At 35.9% G+C, this 19,508-nt stretch overlaps 14 non-coding genes across 14 annotated transcripts; all 14 read left to right on the plus strand.

The window, feature by feature from the left end:
* The first annotated feature begins 2,471 nt into the window (after window positions 1-2,471).
* TRNAR-ACG (transfer RNA arginine (anticodon ACG)) lies at window positions 2,472-2,544 on the plus strand. Its single transcript has one exon. It is a non-coding gene; the product is annotated as a tRNA-Arg (tRNA).
* An 8-nt stretch (window positions 2,545-2,552) lies between these two features.
* TRNAH-GUG (transfer RNA histidin (anticodon GUG)) lies at window positions 2,553-2,624 on the plus strand. Its single transcript has one exon. It is a non-coding gene; the product is annotated as a tRNA-His (tRNA).
* Window positions 2,625-5,358: 2,734 nt separating this feature from the next.
* Window positions 5,359-5,431, plus strand: TRNAR-ACG (transfer RNA arginine (anticodon ACG)). Its single transcript has one exon. It is a non-coding gene; the product is annotated as a tRNA-Arg (tRNA).
* A 506-nt stretch (window positions 5,432-5,937) lies between these two features.
* TRNAH-AUG (transfer RNA histidin (anticodon AUG)) lies at window positions 5,938-6,010 on the plus strand. Its single transcript has one exon. It is a non-coding gene; the product is annotated as a tRNA-His (tRNA).
* A 1,166-nt stretch (window positions 6,011-7,176) lies between these two features.
* Window positions 7,177-7,248, plus strand: TRNAH-GUG (transfer RNA histidin (anticodon GUG)). The gene has a single exon. It is a non-coding gene; the product is annotated as a tRNA-His (tRNA).
* Window positions 7,249-8,828: 1,580 nt separating this feature from the next.
* Window positions 8,829-8,901, plus strand: TRNAR-ACG (transfer RNA arginine (anticodon ACG)). Its single transcript has one exon. It is a non-coding gene; the product is annotated as a tRNA-Arg (tRNA).
* A 506-nt stretch (window positions 8,902-9,407) lies between these two features.
* TRNAR-ACG (transfer RNA arginine (anticodon ACG)) lies at window positions 9,408-9,480 on the plus strand. Its single transcript has one exon. It is a non-coding gene; the product is annotated as a tRNA-Arg (tRNA).
* A 1,661-nt stretch (window positions 9,481-11,141) lies between these two features.
* On the plus strand, window positions 11,142-11,214 carry TRNAR-ACG (transfer RNA arginine (anticodon ACG)). The gene has a single exon. It is a non-coding gene; the product is annotated as a tRNA-Arg (tRNA).
* A 1,085-nt stretch (window positions 11,215-12,299) lies between these two features.
* On the plus strand, window positions 12,300-12,372 carry TRNAR-ACG (transfer RNA arginine (anticodon ACG)). Its single transcript has one exon. It is a non-coding gene; the product is annotated as a tRNA-Arg (tRNA).
* Window positions 12,373-14,033: 1,661 nt separating this feature from the next.
* On the plus strand, window positions 14,034-14,106 carry TRNAR-ACG (transfer RNA arginine (anticodon ACG)). Its single transcript has one exon. It is a non-coding gene; the product is annotated as a tRNA-Arg (tRNA).
* Window positions 14,107-15,767: 1,661 nt separating this feature from the next.
* TRNAR-ACG (transfer RNA arginine (anticodon ACG)) lies at window positions 15,768-15,840 on the plus strand. Its single transcript has one exon. It is a non-coding gene; the product is annotated as a tRNA-Arg (tRNA).
* Window positions 15,841-16,346: 506 nt separating this feature from the next.
* On the plus strand, window positions 16,347-16,419 carry TRNAR-ACG (transfer RNA arginine (anticodon ACG)). The gene has a single exon. It is a non-coding gene; the product is annotated as a tRNA-Arg (tRNA).
* A 1,083-nt stretch (window positions 16,420-17,502) lies between these two features.
* Window positions 17,503-17,575, plus strand: TRNAR-ACG (transfer RNA arginine (anticodon ACG)). Its single transcript has one exon. It is a non-coding gene; the product is annotated as a tRNA-Arg (tRNA).
* Window positions 17,576-19,236: 1,661 nt separating this feature from the next.
* On the plus strand, window positions 19,237-19,309 carry TRNAR-ACG (transfer RNA arginine (anticodon ACG)). The gene has a single exon. It is a non-coding gene; the product is annotated as a tRNA-Arg (tRNA).
* Window positions 19,310-19,508: the final 199 nt, after the last annotated feature.

The raw sequence follows: 19,508 nt of genomic DNA on the forward strand, positions 1-19,508 counted from the left end.
GTCACAATTATTATTTTACCTAAAACGTTTTTGGGAAACAATCCCTGCAGATAGTGTACAGTCAATTTCCAAAATGTGATTCTGTATATACTTCAATAACCATAAAACTTTAAAACAGGCTCAAAAACAGGAAAGACTCTTCAATTGCTACAAGACACCTGGAACAGTGGGCAATGGATAACGCGTCTGACTATAGATCAGAAGATTGTAGGTTCGACTCCTACCTGGCTCGCTTAAATTGCCGTGATTGTTTAGTAGTTAGTACTCTGCGTTGTGGCTGCAGCAACCCCATTTCGAAAACGGGTCACAGCATTTTGATTTTGTTTCACAATCTTCCATTTTTTCACAATACTGAATCTTAAGAAAATTTCAGAAAGTAAGCAGATTCTTTGAAGGTGCTTGCACTATTTGTGTTTAATGCTTATTATAAAGCTATATTAACATGCTTTGAATAATTTAATTGTGAATTATTGTACTAAAGGACAGGGAATTTGACATAAATTCTGGAATTCAGGAAAGAAGAATGTTTGGGCTCTGTCGGAGTAAGTTCATCACATTTTTTAAAGATCTTTTAGCAGTCACAAGGATTATTTTACCTAAAACGTTTTTGGGAAACAATCCCTGCAGATAGTGTACAGTCAATTTCCAAAATGTGATTCTGTATAAACTTCAATAACCATAAAACTCCAAAACTGGCTCAAAAACAGGAAAGACACTTCAATTACTACAGGGCACCTGGGCCAGTGGCGCAATGGATAACGTGTCTGACTACGGATCATAAGTTTGTAGGTTCGACTCCTACCTGGCTTGCTTAAATTGACGTGATCGTATAGTGGTTAGTACTCTGCGTTGCGGCCGCAGCAACCCTGGTTCGAAAACGGGTCACAGCATTTTGATTTTGTTTCACAATCATCCATTTTTTCACAATACTGAATCTTAAGAAAATTTCAGAAAGTAAGCAGATTCTTTGAAGGTGCTTGCACTATTTGTGTTTAATGCTTATTATAAAGCTATGTTAACATGCTTTGAATAATTTAATTGTGAATTATTGTACTAAAGGACTGGGAATTTGACATAAATTCTGGAATTCACTAAAGAAGAATGTTTGGGCTCTGTCTGAGTAAGTTCATTACATTTTTTAAAGATCTTTTAGCAGTCACAAGGATTATTGTACCTAAAACATTTTTGGGAAACAATCCCTGCAGATAGTGTACAGTCAATTTCCAAAATGTGATTCTGTATATACTTCAATAACCATAAAACTTTACAACAGGCTCAAAAACAGGAAAGACTCTTCAATTGCTACAAGACACCTGGGACAGTGGGCAATGGATAACGCGTCTGACTATAGATCAGAAGATTGTAGGTTCGACTCCTACCTGGCTCGCTTAAATTGCCGTGATTGTATAGTAGTTAGTACTCTGCGTTGTGGCTGCAGCAACCCCATTTCGAAAACGGGTCACAGCATTTTGATTTTGTTTCACAATCATCCATTTTTTCACAATACTGAATCTTAAGAAAATTTCAGAAAGTAAGCAGATTCTTTGAAGGTGCTTGCACTATTTGTGTTTAATGCTTATTATAAAGCTATCTTAACATGCTTTGAATAATTTAATTGTGAATTATTGTACTAAAGGACTGGGAATTTGACATAAATTCTAGAATTCAGGAAAGAAGAATGTTTGGGCTCTGTCTGAGTAAGTTCATCACATTTTTTAAAGATCTTTTAGCAGTCACAAGGATTATTTTACCTAAAACGTTTTTGGGCAGCAATCCCTGCAGATAGTGTACAGTCAATTTCCAAAAGGTGATTCTGTATATACTTCAATAACCATAAAACTCTGAAAAAAGGCTCAAAAACAGGAAAGACGCTTCAATTACTACAAAACACGTGGGCCAGTGGGCAATGGATAACGCGTCTGACTACGGATCAGAAGATTGTAGGTTTGACTCCTACCTGGCTCGCTTAAATTGCCGTGATTGTATAGTAGTTAGTACTCTGCGTTGTGGCTGCAGCAACCCCATTTCGAAAACGGGTCACAGCATTTTGATTTTGTTTCACAATCATCCATTTTTTCACAATACTGAATCTTAAGAAAATTTCAGAAAGTAAGCAGATTCTTTGAAGGTGCTTGCACTATTTGTGTTTAATGCTTATTATAAAGCTATCTTAACATGCTTTGAATAATTTAATTGTGAATTATTGTACTAAAGGACTGGGAATTTGACATAAATTCTGGAATTCAGGAAAGAAGAATGTTTGGGCTCTGTCTGAGTAAGTTCATCACATTTTTTAAAGATCTTTTAGCAGTCACAATTATTATTTTACCTAAAACGTTTTTGGGAAACAATCCCTGCAGATAGTCTACAGTCAATTTCCAAAATGTGATTCTGTATATACTTCAATAACCATAAAACTCTGAAAATAGGCTCAAAAACAGGAAAGACACTTCAATTACTACAAAACACGTGGGCCAGTGGCGCAATGGATAATGCGTCTGACTACGGATCAGAAGATTGTAGGTTCGACTCCTACCTGGCTCGCTTATATTGCCGTGATTGTATAGTGGTTAGTACTCTGCGTTGTGGCTGCAGCAACCCTGGTTCGAATCCGGGTCACGGCATTTTGATTTTGTTTCTCAATCATCCATTTTTTCACAATACTGAATCTTAAGAAAATTTCAGAAAATAAGCAGATTCTTTGAAGGTGCTTGCACTATTTGTGTTTAATGCTTATTATAAAGCTATCTTAACATGCTTTGAATAATTTAATTGTGAATTATTGTACTAAAGTACTTGGAATTTGACATAAATTCTGGAATTCAGAAAAGAGGAATGTTTGGGCTCTGTCAGAGTAAGTTCATCACATTTTTTAAAGATCTTTTAGCAGTCACAAGGATTATTTTACCTAAAACGTTTTTGGGAAACAATCCCTGCAGATAGTGTACAGTCAATTTCCAAAATGTGATTCTGTATATACTTCAATAACCATAAAACTTTAAAACAGGCTCAAAAACAGGAAAGACTCTTCAATTGCTACAAGACACCTGGGACAGTGGGCAATGGATAACGCGTCTGACTATAGATCAGAAGATTGTAGGTTCGTCTCCTACCTAGCTCACTTAAATTGTCATGATCATATAGAGGTTAGTACTCTGCGTTGTGGCCGCAGCAACCCTGGTTCGAATCCGGGTCACAGCATTTTGATTTTGTTTCTCAATCATCCATTTTTTCACAATACTGAATCTTGAGAAAATTTCAGAAAATAAGCAGATTCTTTGAAGGTGCTTGCACTATTTGTGTTTAATGATTATTATAAAGCTATCTTAACATGCTTTGAATACATTAATTGTGAATTATTGTACTAAAGGACTGGGAATTTGACATAAATTCTGGAATTCAGGAAAGAAGAATGTTTGGGCTCTGTCTGAGTAAGTTCATTACATTTTTGAAAGATCTTTTAGCAGTCACAAGGATTATTGTACCTAAAACGTTTTTGGGAAACAATCCCTGCAGATAGTGTACAGTCAATTTCCAAAATGTGATTCTGTATATACTTCAATAACCATAAAACTTTAAAACAGGCTCAAAAACAGGAAAGACTCTTCAATTGCTACAAGACACCTGGGACAGTGGGCAATAGATAACGCGTCTGACTATAGATCAGAAGATTGTAGGTTCGACTCCTACCTAGCTCGCTTAAATTGCCGTGATTGTATAGTAGTTAGTACTCTACGTTGTGGCCGCAGCAACCCCGGTTCGAATCCGGGTCACGGCATTTTGATTTTGTTTCTCAATCATCCATTTTTTCACAATACTGAATCTTAAGAAAATTTCAGAAAATAAGCAGATTCTTTGAAGGTGCTTGCACTATTTGTGTTTAATGCTTATTATAAAGCTATCTTAACATGCTTTGAATAATTTAATTGTGAATTATTGTACTAAAGTACTTGGAATTTGACATAAATTCTGGAATTCAGAAAAGAGGAATGTTTGGGCTCTGTCAGAGTAAGTTCATCACATTTTTTAAAGATCTTTTAGCAGTCACAAGGATTATTTTACCTAAAACGTTTTTGGGAAACAATCCCTGCAGATAGTGTACAGTCAATTTCCAAAATGTGATTCTGTATATACTTCAATAACCATAAAACTTTAAAACAGGCTCAAAAACAGGAAAGACTCTTCAATTGCTACAAGACACCTGGGACAGTGGGCAATGGATAACGCGTCTGACTATAGATCAGAAGATTGTAGGTTCGTCTCCTACCTAGCTCACTTAAATTGTCATGATCATATAGAGGTTAGTACTCTGCGTTGTGGCCGCAGCAACCCTGGTTCGAATCCGGGTCACAGCATTTTGATTTTGTTTCTCAATCATCCATTTTTTCACAATACTGAATCTTGAGAAAATTTCAGAAAATAAGCAGATTCTTTGAAGGTGCTTGCACTATTTGTGTTTAATGATTATTATAAAGCTATCTTAACATGCTTTGAATACATTAATTGTGAATTATTGTACTAAAGGACTGGGAATTTGACATAAATTCTGGAATTCAGGAAAGAAGAATGTTTGGGCTCTGTCTGAGTAAGTTCATTACATTTTTGAAAGATCTTTTAGCAGTCACAAGGATTATTGTACCTAAAACGTTTTTGGGAAACAATCCCTGCAGATAGTGTACAGTCAATTTCCAAAATGTGATTCTGTATATACTTCAATAACCATAAAACTTTAAAACAGGCTCAAAAACAGGAAAGACTCTTCAATTGCTACAAGACACCTGGGACAGTGGGCAATAGATAACGCGTCTGACTATAGATCAGAAGATTGTAGGTTCGACTCCTACCTAGCTCGCTTAAATTGCCGTGATTGTATAGTAGTTAGTACTCTACGTTGTGGCTGCAGCAATCCCATTTCGAAAATGGGTCACAGCATTTTGATTTTGTTTCACAATCATCCATTTTTTCACAATACTGAATCTTAAGAAAATTTCAGAAAGTAAGCAGATTCTTTGAAGGTGCTTGCACTATTTGCGTTTAATGCTTATTATAAAGCTATCTTAACATGCTTTGAATAATTTAATTGTGAATTTTTGTACTAAAGGACTGGGAATTTGACATAAATTCTGGAATTCAGGAAAGAAGAATGTTTGGGCTCTGTCTGAGTAAGTTCATCACATTTTTTAATGATCTTTTAGCAGTCACAAGGATTATTTTACCTAAAACGTTTTTGGGAAGCAATCCCTGCAGATAGTGTACAGTCAATTTCCAAAATGTGATTCTGTATATACTTCAATAACCATAAAACTCTGAAAAAAGGCTCAAAAACAGGAAAGACACTTCAATTACTACAAAACACGTGGGCCAGTGGCGCAATGGATAATGCGTCTGACTACGGATCAGAAGATTGTAGGTTCGACTCCTACCTGGCTCGCTTAAATTGCTGTGATTGTATAGTAGTTAGTACTCTGCATTGTGGCTGCAGCAACCCCATTTCGAAAACGGGTCACAGCTTTTTGATTTTGTTTCACAATCATCCATTTTTTCACAATACTGAATCTTAAGAAAATTTCAGAAAGTAAGCAGATTCTTTGAAGGTGCTTGCACTATTTGTGTTTAATGCTTATTATAAAGCTATCTTAACATGCTTTGAATAATTTAATTGTGAATTATTGTACTAAAGGACTGGGAATTTGACATAAATTCTGGAATTCAGGAAAGAAGAATGTTTGGGCTCTGTCTGAGTAAGTTCATCACATTTTTTAAAGATCTTTTAGCAGTCACAAGGATTATTTTACCTAAAACGTTTTTGGGAAGCAATCCCTGCAGATAGTGTACAGTCAATTTCCAAAATGTGATTCTGTATATACTTCAATAACCATAAAACTCTGAAAAAAGGCTCAAAAACAGGAAAGACACTTCAATTACTACAAAACACGTGGGCCAGTGGCGCAATGGATAACGCGTCTGACAATGGATCAGAAGATTGTAGGTTCGACTCCTACCTGGCTCGCTTAAATTGCCGTGATTGTATAGTAGTTAGTACTCTGCGTTGTGGCTGCAGCAACCCCATTTCGAAAACGGGTCACAGCATTTTGATTTTGTTTCACAATCATCCATTTTTTCACAATACTGAATCTTAAGAAAATTTCAGAAAGTAAGCAGATTCTTTGAAGGTGCTTGCACTATTTGTGTTTAATGCTTATTATAAAGCTATCTTAACATGCTTTGAATAATTTAATTGTGAATTATTGTACTAAAGGACTGGGAATTTGACATAAATTCTGGAATTCAGGAAAGAAGAATGTTTGGGCTCTGTCTGAGTAAGTTCATCACATTTTTTAAAGATCTTTTAGCAGTCACAAGGATTATTTTACCTAAAACGTTTTTGGGAAACAATCCCTGCAGATAGTGTACAGTCAATTACCAAAATGTGATTCTGTATATACTTCAATAACCATAAAATTCTGAAAACAGGCTCAAAAACAGGAAAGACACTTCAATTACTACAAGACACCCGTGACAGTGGGCAATGGATAACGTGTCAGACTATGGATCTGTAGATTGTAGGTTCGACTCCTACCTGGCTCGCTTAAATTGCCATGATTGTATAGTGGTTAGTACTCTGCGTTGTGGCCGCTGCAACACCGGTTCAAATCTGGGTCACGGCATTTTGATTTTGTTTCTCAATCATCCATTTTTTCACAATACTGAATCTTAAGAAAATTTCAGAAAGTAAGCAGATTCTTTGAATGTGCTTGCACTATTTGTGTTTAATGCTTATTATAAAGCTATCTTAACATGCTTTGAATAATTTAATTGTGAATTATTGTACTAAAGTACTGGGAATTTGACATAAACTCTAGAATTCAGGAAAGAAGAATGTTTGGGCTTCCTTCTGAGTAAGTTCATCACATTTTTGAAATATCTTTTAGCAGTCACAATTATTATTTTACCTAAAACGTTTTTGGGAAACAATCCCTGCAGATAGTCTACAGTCAATTTCCAAAATGTGATTCTGTATATACTTCAATAACCATAAAACTCTGAAAATAGGCTCAAAAACAGGAAAGACACTTCAATTACTACAAAACACGTGGGCCAGTGGCGCAATGGATAATGCGTCTGACTACGGATCAGAAGATTATAGGTTCGACTCCTACCTGGCTCGCTTATATTGCCGTGATTGTATAGTGGTTAGTACTCTGCGTTGTGGCTGCAGCAACCCTGGTTCGAATCCGGGTCACGGCATTTTGATTTTGTTTCTCAATCATCCATTTTTTCACAATACTGAATCTTAAGAAAATTTCAGAAAATAAGCAGATTCTTTGAAGGTGCTTGCACTATTTGTGTTTAATGCTTATTATAAAGCTATCTTAACATGCTTTGAATAATTTAATTGTGAATTATTGTACTAAAGTACTTGGAATTTGACATAAATTCTGGAATTCAGAAAAGAGGAATGTTTGGGCTCTGTCAGAGTAAGTTCATCACATTTTTTAAAGATCTTTTAGCAGTCACAAGGATTATTTTACCTAAAACGTTTTTGGGAAACAATCCCTGCAGATAGTGTACAGTCAATTTCCAAAATGTGATTCTGTATATACTTCAATAACCATAAAACTTTAAAACAGGCTCAAAAACAGGAAAGACTCTTCAATTGCTACAAGACACCTGGGACAGTGGGCAATGGATAACGCGTCTGACTATAGATCAGAAGATTGTAGGTTCGTCTCCTACCTAGCTCACTTAAATTGTCATGATCATATAGAGGTTAGTACTCTGCGTTGTGGCCGCAGCAACCCTGGTTCGAATCCGGGTCACAGCATTTTGATTTTGTTTCTCAATCATCCATTTTTTCACAATACTGAATCTTGAGAAAATTTCAGAAAATAAGCAGATTCTTTGAAGGTGCTTGCACTATTTGTGTTTAATGATTATTATAAAGCTATCTTAACATGCTTTGAATACATTAATTGTGAATTATTGTACTAAAGGACTGGGAATTTGACATAAATTCTGGAATTCAGGAAAGAAGAATGTTTGGGCTCTGTCTGAGTAAGTTCATTACATTTTTGAAAGATCTTTTAGCAGTCACAAGGATTATTGTACCTAAAACGTTTTTGGGAAACAATCCCTGCAGATAGTGTACAGTCAATTTCCAAAATGTGATTCTGTATATACTTCAATAACCATAAAACTTTAAAACAGGCTCAAAAACAGGAAAGACTCTTCAATTGCTACAAGACACCTGGGACAGTGGGCAATAGATAACGCGTCTGACTATAGATCAGAAGATTGTAGGTTCGACTCCTACCTAGCTCGCTTAAATTGCCGTGATTGTATAGTAGTTAGTACTCTACGTTGTGGCTGCAGCAATCCCATTTCGAAAATGGGTCACAGCATTTTGATTTTGTTTCACAATCATCCATTTTTTCACAATACTGAATCTTAAGAAAATTTCAGAAAGTAAGCAGATTCTTTGAAGGTGCTTGCACTATTTGCGTTTAATGCTTATTATAAAGCTATCTTAACATGCTTTGAATAATTTAATTGTGAATTTTTGTACTAAAGGACTGGGAATTTGACATAAATTCTGGAATTCAGGAAAGAAGAATGTTTGGGCTCTGTCTGAGTAAGTTCATCACATTTTTTAATGATCTTTTAGCAGTCACAAGGATTATTTTACCTAAAACGTTTTTGGGAAGCAATCCCTGCAGATAGTGTACAGTCAATTTCCAAAATGTGATTCTGTATATACTTCAATAACCATAAAACTCTGAAAAAAGGCTCAAAAACAGGAAAGACACTTCAATTACTACAAAACACGTGGGCCAGTGGCGCAATGGATAATGCGTCTGACTACGGATCAGAAGATTGTAGGTTCGACTCCTACCTGGCTCGCTTAAATTGCTGTGATTGTATAGTAGTTAGTACTCTGCATTGTGGCTGCAGCAACCCCATTTCGAAAACGGGTCACAGCTTTTTGATTTTGTTTCACAATCATCCATTTTTTCACAATACTGAATCTTAAGAAAATTTCAGAAAGTAAGCAGATTCTTTGAAGGTGCTTGCACTATTTGTGTTTAATGCTTATTATAAAGCTATCTTAACATGCTTTGAATAATTTAATTGTGAATTATTGTACTAAAGGACTGGGAATTTGACATAAATTCTGGAATTCAGGAAAGAAGAATGTTTGGGCTCTGTCTGAGTAAGTTCATCACATTTTTTAAAGATCTTTTAGCAGTCACAAGGATTATTTTACCTAAAACGTTTTTGGGAAGCAATCCCTGCAGATAGTGTACAGTCAATTTCCAAAATGTGATTCTGTATATACTTCAATAACCATAAAACTCTGAAAAAAGGCTCAAAAACAGGAAAGACACTTCAATTACTACAAAACACGTGGGCCAGTGGCGCAATGGATAACGCGTCTGACAACGGATCAGAAGATTGTAGGTTCGACTCCTACCTGGCTCGCTTAAATTGCCGTGATTGTATAGTAGTTAGTACTCTGCGTTGTGGCTGCAGCAACCCCATTTCGAAAACGGGTCACAGCATTTTGATTTTGTTTCACAATCATCCATTTTTTCACAATACTGAATCTTAAGAAAATTTCAGAAAGTAAGCAGATTCTTTGAAGGTGCTTGCACTATTTGTGTTTAATGCTTATTATAAAGCTATCTTAACATGCTTTGAATAATTTAATTGTGAATTATTGTACTAAAGGACTGGGAATTTGACATAAATTCTGGAATTCAGGAAAGAAGAATGTTTGGGCTCTGTCTGAGTAAGTTCATCACATTTTTTAAAGATCTTTTAGCAGTCACAAGGATTATTGTACCTAAAACGTTTTTGGGAAACAATCCCTGCAGATAGTGTACAGTCAATTTCCAAAATGTGATTCTGTATATACTTCAATAACCATAAAACTCCAAAACTGGCTCAAAAACAGGAAAGACACTTCAATTACTACAGGGCACCTGGGCCAGTGGCGCAATGGATATTGTGTCTGACTACGGATCATAAGTTTGTAGGTTCGACTCCTACCTGGCTCGCTTAAATTGACGTGATTGTATAGTGGTTAGTACTCTGCGTTGTGGCCGCAGCAACCCCGGTTCGAATCCGGGTCACGGCATTTTGATTTTGTTTCTCAATCATCCATTTTTTCACAATACTGAATCTTAAGAAAATTTCAGAAAGTAAGCAGATTCTTTGAAGGTGCTTGCACTATTTGTGTTTAATGCTTATTATAAAGCTATCTTAACATGCTTTGAATAATTTAATTGTGAGTTATTGTACTAAAGTACTGGGAATTTGACATAAATTCTAGAATTCAGGAAAGAAGAATGTTTGGGCTTCCTTCTGAGTAAGTTCATCACATTTTTGAAATATCTTTTAGCAGTCACAATTATTATTTTACCTAAAACGTTTTTGGGAAACAATCCCTGCAGATAGTGTACAGTCAATTTCCAAAATGTGATTCTGTATATACTTCAATAACCATAAAACTTTAAAACAGGCTCAAAAACAGGAAAGACTCTTCAATTGCTACAAGACACCTGGGACAGTGGGCAATGGATAACGCGTCTGACTATGGATCAGAAGATTGTAGGTTCGACTCCTACCTGGCTCGCTTAAATTGCCGTGATTGTATAGTAGTTAGTACTCTGCGTTGTGGCTGCAGCAACCCCATTTTGAAAACGGGTCACATTATTTTGATTTTGTTTCACAATCATCCATTTTTTCACAATACTGAATCTTAAGAAAATTTCAGAAAGTAAGCAGATTCTTTGAAGGTGCTTGCACTATTTGTGTTTAATGCTTATTATAAAGCTATCTTAACATGCTTTGAATAATTTAATTGTGAATTATTGTACTAAAGGACAGGGAATTTGACATAAATTCTGGAATTCAGGAAAGAAGAATGTTTGGGCTCTGTCTGAGTAAGTTCATTACATTTTTGAAAGATCTTTTAGCAGTCACAAGGATTATTGTACCTAAAACGTTTTTGGGAAACAATCCCTGCAGATAGTGTACACTCAATTTCCAAAATGTGATTCTGTATATACTTCAATAACCATAAAACTCCAAAACTGGCTCAAACACAGGAAAGACACTTCAATTACTACAGGGCACCTGGGCCAGTGGCGCAATGGATAACGTGTCTGACTACGGATCATAAGTTTGTAGGTTCGACTCCTACCTGGCTCGCTTAAATTGCCGTGATTGTATAGTAGTTAGTACTCTGCGTTGTGGCTGCAGCAACCCCATTTCGAAAACGGGTCACAGCATTTTGATTTTGTTTCACAATCATCCATTTTTTCACAATACTGAATCTTAAGAAAATTTCAGAAAGTAAGCAGATTCTTTGAAGGTGCTTGCACTATTTGTGTTTAATGCTTATTATAAAGCTATCTTAACATGCTTTGAATAATTTAATTGTGAATTATTGTACTAAAGGACTGGGAATTTGACATAAATTCTGGAATTCAGGAAAGAAGAATGTTTGGGCTCTGTCTGAGTAAGTTCATCACATTTTTTAAAGATCTTTTAGCAGTCACAAGGATTATTTTACCTAAAACGTTTTTGGGAAACAATCCCTGCAGATAGTGTACAGTCAATTACCAAAATGTGATTCTGTATATACTTCAATAACCATAAAATTCTGAAAAAAGGCTCAAAAACAGGAAAGACACTTCAATTACTACAAAACACGTGGGCCAGTGGCGCAATGGATAATGCGCCTGACTACGGATCAGAAGATTGTAGGTTCGACTCCTACCTGGCTCGCTTAAATTGCTGTGATTGTATAGTAGTTAGTACTCTGCATTGTGGCTGCAGCAACCCCATTTCGAAAATGGGTCACAGCATTTTGATTTTGTTTCACAATCATCCATTTTTTCACAATACTGAATCTTAAGAAAATTTCAGAAAGTAAGCAGATTCTTTGAAGGTGCTTGCACTATTTGTGTTTAATGCTTATTATAAAGCTATCTTAACATGCTTTGAATAATTTAATTGTGAATTATTGTACTAAAGGACTGGGAATTTGACATAAATTCTGGAATTCAGGAAAGAAGAATGTTTGGGCTCTGTCTGAGTAAGTTCATCACATTTTTTAAAGATCTTTTAGCAGTCACAAGGATTATTTTACCTAAAACGTTTTTGGGAAGCAATCCCTGCAGATAGTGTACAGTCAATTTCCAAAATGTGATTCTGTATATACTTCAATAACCATAAAACTCTGAAAAAAGGCTCAAAAACAGGAAAGACACTTCAATTACTACAAAACACGTGGGCCAGTGGCGCAATGGATAACGCGTCTGACAACGGATCAGAAGATTGTAGGTTCGACTCCTACCTGGCTCGCTTAAATTGCCGTGATTGTATAGTAGTTAGTACTCTGCGTTGTGGCTGCAGCAACCCCATTTCGAAAACGGGTCACAGCATTTTGATTTTGTTTCACAATCATCCATTTTTTCACAATACTGAATCTTAAGAAAATTTCAGAAAGTAAGCAGATTCTTTGAAGGTGCTTGCACTATTTGTGTTTAATGCTTATTATAAAGCTATCTTAACATGCTTTGAATAATTTAATTGTGAATTATTGTACTAAAGGACTGGGAATTTGACATAAATTCTGGAATTCAGGAAAGAAGAATGTTTGGGCTCTGTCTGAGTAAGTTCATCACATTTTTTAAAGATCTTTTAGCAGTCACAAGGATTATTGTACCTAAAACGTTTTTGGGAAACAATCCCTGCAGATAGTGTACAGTCAATTTCCAAAATGTGATTCTGTATATACTTCAATAACCATAAAACTCCAAAACTGGCTCAAAAACAGGAAAGACACTTCAATTACTACAGGGCACCTGGGCCAGTGGCGCAATGGATATTGTGTCTGACTACAGATCATAAGTTTGTAGGTTCGACTCCTACCTGGCTCGCTTAAATTGACGTGATTGTATAGTGGTTAGTACTCTGCGTTGTGGCCGCAGCAACCCCGGTTCGAATCCGGGTCACGGCATTTTGATTTTGTTTCTCAATCATCCATTTTTTCACAATACTGAATCTTAAGAAAATTTCAGAAAGTAAGCAGATTCTTTGAAGGTGCTTGCACTATTTGTGTTTAATGCTTATTATAAAGCTATCTTAACATGCTTTGAATAATTTAATTGTGAGTTATTGTACTAAAGTACTGGGAATTTGACATAAATTCTAGAATTCAGGAAAGAAGAATGTTTGGGCTTCCTTCTGAGTAAGTTCATCACATTTTTGAAATATCTTTTAGCAGTCACAATTATTATTTTACCTAAAACGTTTTTGGGAAACAATCCCTGCAGATAGTGTACAGTCAATTTCCAAAATGTGATTCTGTATATACTTCAATAACCATAAAACTTTAAAACAGGCTCAAAAACAGGAAAGACTCTTCAATTGCTACAAGACACCTGGGACAGTGGGCAATGGATAACGCGTCTGACTATGGATCAGAAGATTGTAGGTTCGACTCCTACCTGGCTCGCTTAAATTGCCGTGATTGCATAGTAGTTAGTACTCTGCGTTGTGGCTGCAGCAACCCCATTTTGAAAACGGGTCACATTATTTTGATTTTGTTTCACAATCATCCATTTTTTCACAATACTGAATCTTAAGAAAATTTCAGAAAGTAAGCAGATTCTTTGAAGGTGCTTGCACTATTTGTGTTTAATGCTTATTATAAAGCTATCTTAACATGCTTTGAATAATTTAATTGTGAATTATTGTACTAAAGGACAGGGAATTTGACATAAATTCTGGAATTCAGGAAAGAAGAATGTTTGGGCTCTGTCGGAGTAAGTTCATCACATTTTTTAAAGATCTTTTAGCAGTCACAAGGATTATTTTACCTAAAACGTTTTTGGGAAACAATCCCTGCAGATAGTGTACACTCAATTTCCAAAATGTGATTCTGTATATACTTCAATAACCATAAAACTCCAAAACTGGCTCAAAAACAGGAAAGACACTTCAATTACTACAGGGCACCTGGGCCAGTGGCGCAATGGATAACGTGTCTGACTACGGATCATAAGTTTGTAGGTTCGACTCCTACCTGGCTCGCTTAAATTGACGTGATCGTATAGTGGTTAGTACTCTGCGTTGTGGCAGCAGCAACCCTGGTTCGAAAACGGGTCACAGCATTTTGATTTTGTTTCACAATCATCCATTTTTTCACAATACTGAATCTTAAGAAAATTTCAGAAAGTAAGCAGATTCTTTGAAGGTGCTTGCACTATTTGTGTTTAATGCTTATTATAAAGCTATGTTAACATGCTTTGAATAATTTAATTGTGAATTATTGTACTAAAGGACTGGGAATTTGACATAAATTCTGGAATTCAGGAAAGAAGAATGTTTGGGCTCTGTCTGAGTAAGTTCATTACATTTTTTAAAGATCTTTTAGCAGTCACAAGGATTATTGTACCTAAAACATTTTTGGGAAACAATCCCTGCAGATAGTGTACAGTCAATTTCCAAAATGTGATTCTGTATATACTTCAATAACCATAAAACTTTACAACAGGCTCAAAAACAGGAAAGACTCTTCAATTGCTACAAGACACCTGGGACAGTGGGCAATGGATAACGCGTCTGACTATAGATCAGAAGATTGTAGGTTCGACTCCTACCTGGCTCGCTTAAATTGCCGTGATTGTATAGTAGTTAGTACTCTGCGTTGTGGTTGCAGCAACCCCATTTCGAAAACGGGTCACAGCATTTTGATTTTGTTTCACAATCATCCATTTTTTCACAAAACTGAATCTTAAGAAAATTTCAGAAAGTAAGCAGATTCTTTGAAGGTGCTTGCACTATTTGTGTTTAATGCTTATTATAAAGCTATCTTAACATGCTTTGAATAATTTAATTGTGAATTATTGTACTAAAGGACTGGGAATTTGACATAAATTCTAGAATTCAGGAAAGAAGAATGTTTGGGCTCTGTCTGAGTAAGTTCATCACATTTTTTAAAGATCTTTTAGCAGTCACAAGGATTATTTTACCTAAAACGTTTTTGGGAAGCAATCCCTGCAGATAGTGTACAGTCAATTTCCAAAAGGTGATTCTGTATATACTTCAATAACCATAAAACTCTGAAAAAAGGCTCAAAAACAGGAAAGACGCTTCAATTACTACAAAACACGTGGGCCAGTGGGCAATGGATAACGCGTCTGACTACGGATCAGAAGATTGTAGGTTTGACTCCTACCTGGCTCGCTTAAATTGCCGTGATTGTATAGTAGTTAGTACTCTGCGTTGTGGCTGCAGCAACCCCATTTCGAAAACGGGTCACAGCATTTTGATTTTGTTTCACAATCATCCATTTTTTCACAATACTGAATCTTAAGAAAATTTCAGAAAGTAAGCAGATTCTTTGAAGGTGCTTGCACTATTTGTGTTTAATGCTTATTATAAAGCTATCTTAACATGCTTTGAATAATTTAATTGTGAATTATTGTACTAAAGGACTGGGAATTTGACATAAATTCTGGAATTCAGGAAAGAAGAATGTTTGGGCTCTGTCTGAGTAAGTTCATCACATTTTTTAAAGATCTTTTAGCAGTCACAAGGATTATTTTACCTAAAACGTTTTTGGGAAACAATCCCTGCAGATAGTGTACAGTCAATTACCAAAATGTGATTCTGTATATACTTCAATAACCATAAAATTCTGAAAAAAGGCTCAAAAACAGGAAAGACACTTCAATTACTACAAAACACGTGGGCCAGTGGCGCAATGGATAATGCGTCTGACTACGGATCAGAAGATTGTAGGTTCGACTCCTACCTGGCTCGCTTAAATTGCTGTGATTGTATAGTAGTTAGTACTCTGCATTGTGGCTGCAGCAACCCCATTTCGAAAATGGGTCACAGCATTTTGATTTTGTTTCACAATCATCCATTTTTTCACAATACTGAATCTTAAGAAAATTTCAGAAAGTAAGCAGATTCTTTGAAGGTGCTTGCACTATTTGTGTTTAATGCTTATTATAAAGCTATCTTAACATGCTTTGAATAATTTAATTGTGAATTATTGTACTAAAGGACTGGGAATTTGACATAAATTCTGGAATTCAGGAAAGAAGAATGTTTGGGCTCTGTCTGAGTAAGTTCATCACATTTTTTAAAGATCTTTTAGCAGTCACAAGGATTATTTTACCTAAAACGTTTTTGGGAAGCAATCCCTGCAGATAGTGTACAGTCAATTTCCAAAATGTGATTCTGTATATACTTCAATAACCATAAAACTCTGAAAAAAGGCTCAAAAACAGGAAAGACACTTCAATTACTACAAAACACGTGGGCCAGTGGCGCAATGGATAACGCGTCTGACAACGGATCAGAAGATTGTAGGTTCGACTCCTACCTGGCTCGCTTAAATTGCCGTGATTGTATAGTAGTTAGTACTCTGCGTTGTGGCTGCAGCAACCCCATTTCGAAAACGGGTCACAGCATTTTGATTTTGTTTCACAATCATCCATTTTTTCACAATACTGAATCTTAAGAAAATTTCAGAAAGTAAGCAGATTCTTTGAAGGTGCTTGCACTATTTGTGTTTAATGCTTATTATAAAGCTATCTTAACATGCTTTGAATAATTTAATTGTGAATTATTGTACTAAAGGACTGGGAATTTGACATAAATTCTGGAATTCAGGAAAGAAGAATGTTTGGGCTCTGTCTGAGTAAGTTCATCACATTTTTTAAAGATCTTTTAGCAGTCACAAGGATTATTGTACCTAAAACGTTTTTGGGAAACAATCCCTGCAGATAGTGTACAGTCAATTTCCAAAATGTGATTCTGTATATACTTCAATAACCATAAAACTCCAAAACTGGCTCAAAAACAGGAAAGACACTTCAATTACTACAGGGCACCTGGGCCAGTGGCGCAATGGATATCGTGTCTGACTACGGATCATAAGTTTGTAGGTTCGACTCCTACCTGGCTCGCTTAAATTGACGTGATCGTATAGTGGTTAGTACTCTGCGCTGTGCCCGCAGCAACCCCGGATCAAATCCGGTCACGGCATTTTGATTTTGTTTCACAATCATCCATTTTTTCACAATACTGAATCTTAAGAAAATTTCAGAAAGTAAGCAGATTCTTTGAAGGTGCTTGCACTATTTGTGTTTAATGCTTATTATAAAGCTATCTTAACATGCTTTGAATAATTTAATTGTGAATTATTGTACTAAAGGACTGGGAATTTGACATAAATTCTGGAATTCAGGAAAGAAGAATGCTTGGTCTCTGTCTGAGTAAGTTCATCACATTTTTTAAAGATCTTTTAGCAGTCACAAGGATTATTTTACCTAAAACGTTTTTGGGAAGCAATCCCTGCAGATAGTGTACAGTCAATTTCCAAAATGTGATTCTGTATATACTTCAATAACCATAAAACTCTGAAAAAAGGCTCAAAAACAGGAAAGACACTTCAATTACTACAAAACACGTGGGCCAGTGGCGCAATGGATAACGCGTCTGACAACGGATCAGAAGATTGTAGGTTCGACTCCTACCTGGCTCGCTTAAATTGCCGTGATTGTATAGTAGTTAGTACTCTGCGTTGTGGCTGCAGCAACCCCATTTCGAAAACGGGTCACAGCATTTTGATTTTGTTTCACAATCATCCATTTTTTCACAATACTGAATCTTAAGAAAATTTCAGAAAGTAAGCAGATTCTTTGAAGGTGCTTGCACTATTTGTGTTTAATGCTTATTATAAAGCTATCTTAACATGCTTTGAATAATTTAATTGTGAATTATTGTACTAAAGGACTGGGAATTTGACATAAATTCTGGAATTCAGGAAAGAAGAATGTTTGGGCTCTGTCTGAGTAAGTTCATCACATTTTTTAAAGATCTTTTAGCAGTCACAAGGATTATTGTACCTAAAACGTTTTTGGGAAACAATCCCTGCAGATAGTGTACAGTCAATTTCCAAAATGTGATTCTGTATATACTTCAATAACCATAAAACTCCAAAACTGGCTCAAAAACAGGAAAGACACTTCAATTACTACAGGGCACCTGGGCCAGTGGCGCAATGGATATTGTGTCTGACTACGGATCATAAGTTTGTAGGTTCGACTCCTACCTGGCTCGCTTAAATTGACGTGATTGTATAGTGGTTAGTACTCTGCGTTGTGGCCGCAGCAACCCCGGTTCGAATCCGGGTCACGGCATTTTGATTTTGTTTCTCAATCATCCATTTTTTCACAATACTGAATCTTAAGAAAATTTCAGAAAGTAAGCAGATTCTTTGAAGGTGCTTGCACTATTTGTGTTTAATGCTTATTATAAAGCTATCTTAACATGCTTTGAATAATTTAATTGTGAGTTATTGTACTAAAGTACTGGGAATTTGACATAAATTCTAGAATTCAGGAAAGAAGAATGTTTGGGCTTCCTTCTGAGTAAGTTCATCACATTTTTGAAATATCTTTTAGCAGTCACAATTATTATTTTACCTAAAACGTTTTTGGGAAACAATCCCTGCAGATAGTGTACAGTCAATTTCCAAAATGTGATTCTGTATATACTTCAATAACCATAAAACTTTAAAACAGGCTCAAAAACAGGAAAGACTCTTCAATTGCTACAAGACACCTGGGACAGTGGGCAATGGATAACGCGTCTGACTATGGATCAGAAGATTGTAGGTTCGACTCCTACCTGGCTCGCTTAAATTGCCGTGATTGTATAGTAGTTAGTACTCTGCGTTGTGGCTGCAGCAACCCCATTTTGAAAACGGGTCACATTATTTTGATTTTGTTTCACAATCATCCATTTTTTCACAATACTGAATCTTAAGAAAATTTCAGAAAGTAAGCAGATTCTTTGAAGGTGCTTGCACTATTTGTGTTTAATGCTTATTATAAAGCTATCTTAACATGCTTTGAATAATTTAATTGTGAATTATTGTACTAAAGGACAGGGAATTTGACATAAATTCTGGAATTCAGGAAAGAAGAATGTTTGGGCTCTGTCTGAGTAAGTTCATTACATTTTTGAAAGATCTTTTAGCAGTCACAAGGATTATTGTACCTAAAACGTTTTTGGGAAACAATCCCTGCAGATAGTGTACACTCAATTTCCAAAATGTGATTCTGTATATACTTCAATAACCATAAAACTCCAAAACTGGCTCAAACACAGGAAAGACACTTCAATTACTACAGGGCACCTGGGCCAGTGGCGCAATGGATAACGTGTCTGACTACGGATCATAAGTTTGTAGGTTCGACTCCTACCTGGCTCGCTTAAATTGCCGTGATTGTATAGTAGTTAGTACTCTGCGTTGTGGCTGCAGCAACCCCATTTCGAAAACGGGTCACAGCATTTTGATTTTGTTTCACAATCATCCATTTTTTCACAATACTGAATCTTAAGAAAATTTCAGAAAGTAAGCAGATTCTTTGAAGGTGCTTGCACTATTTGTGTTTAATGCTTATTATAAA

The sequence above is a fragment of the Taudactylus pleione genome, unplaced genomic scaffold (genome assembly GCF_031769625.1).
Source record: "Taudactylus pleione unplaced genomic scaffold, aTauple2 ptg000551l, whole genome shotgun sequence".
NCBI classification, from domain to species: Eukaryota; Metazoa; Chordata; class Amphibia; order Anura; family Myobatrachidae; genus Taudactylus; species Taudactylus pleione.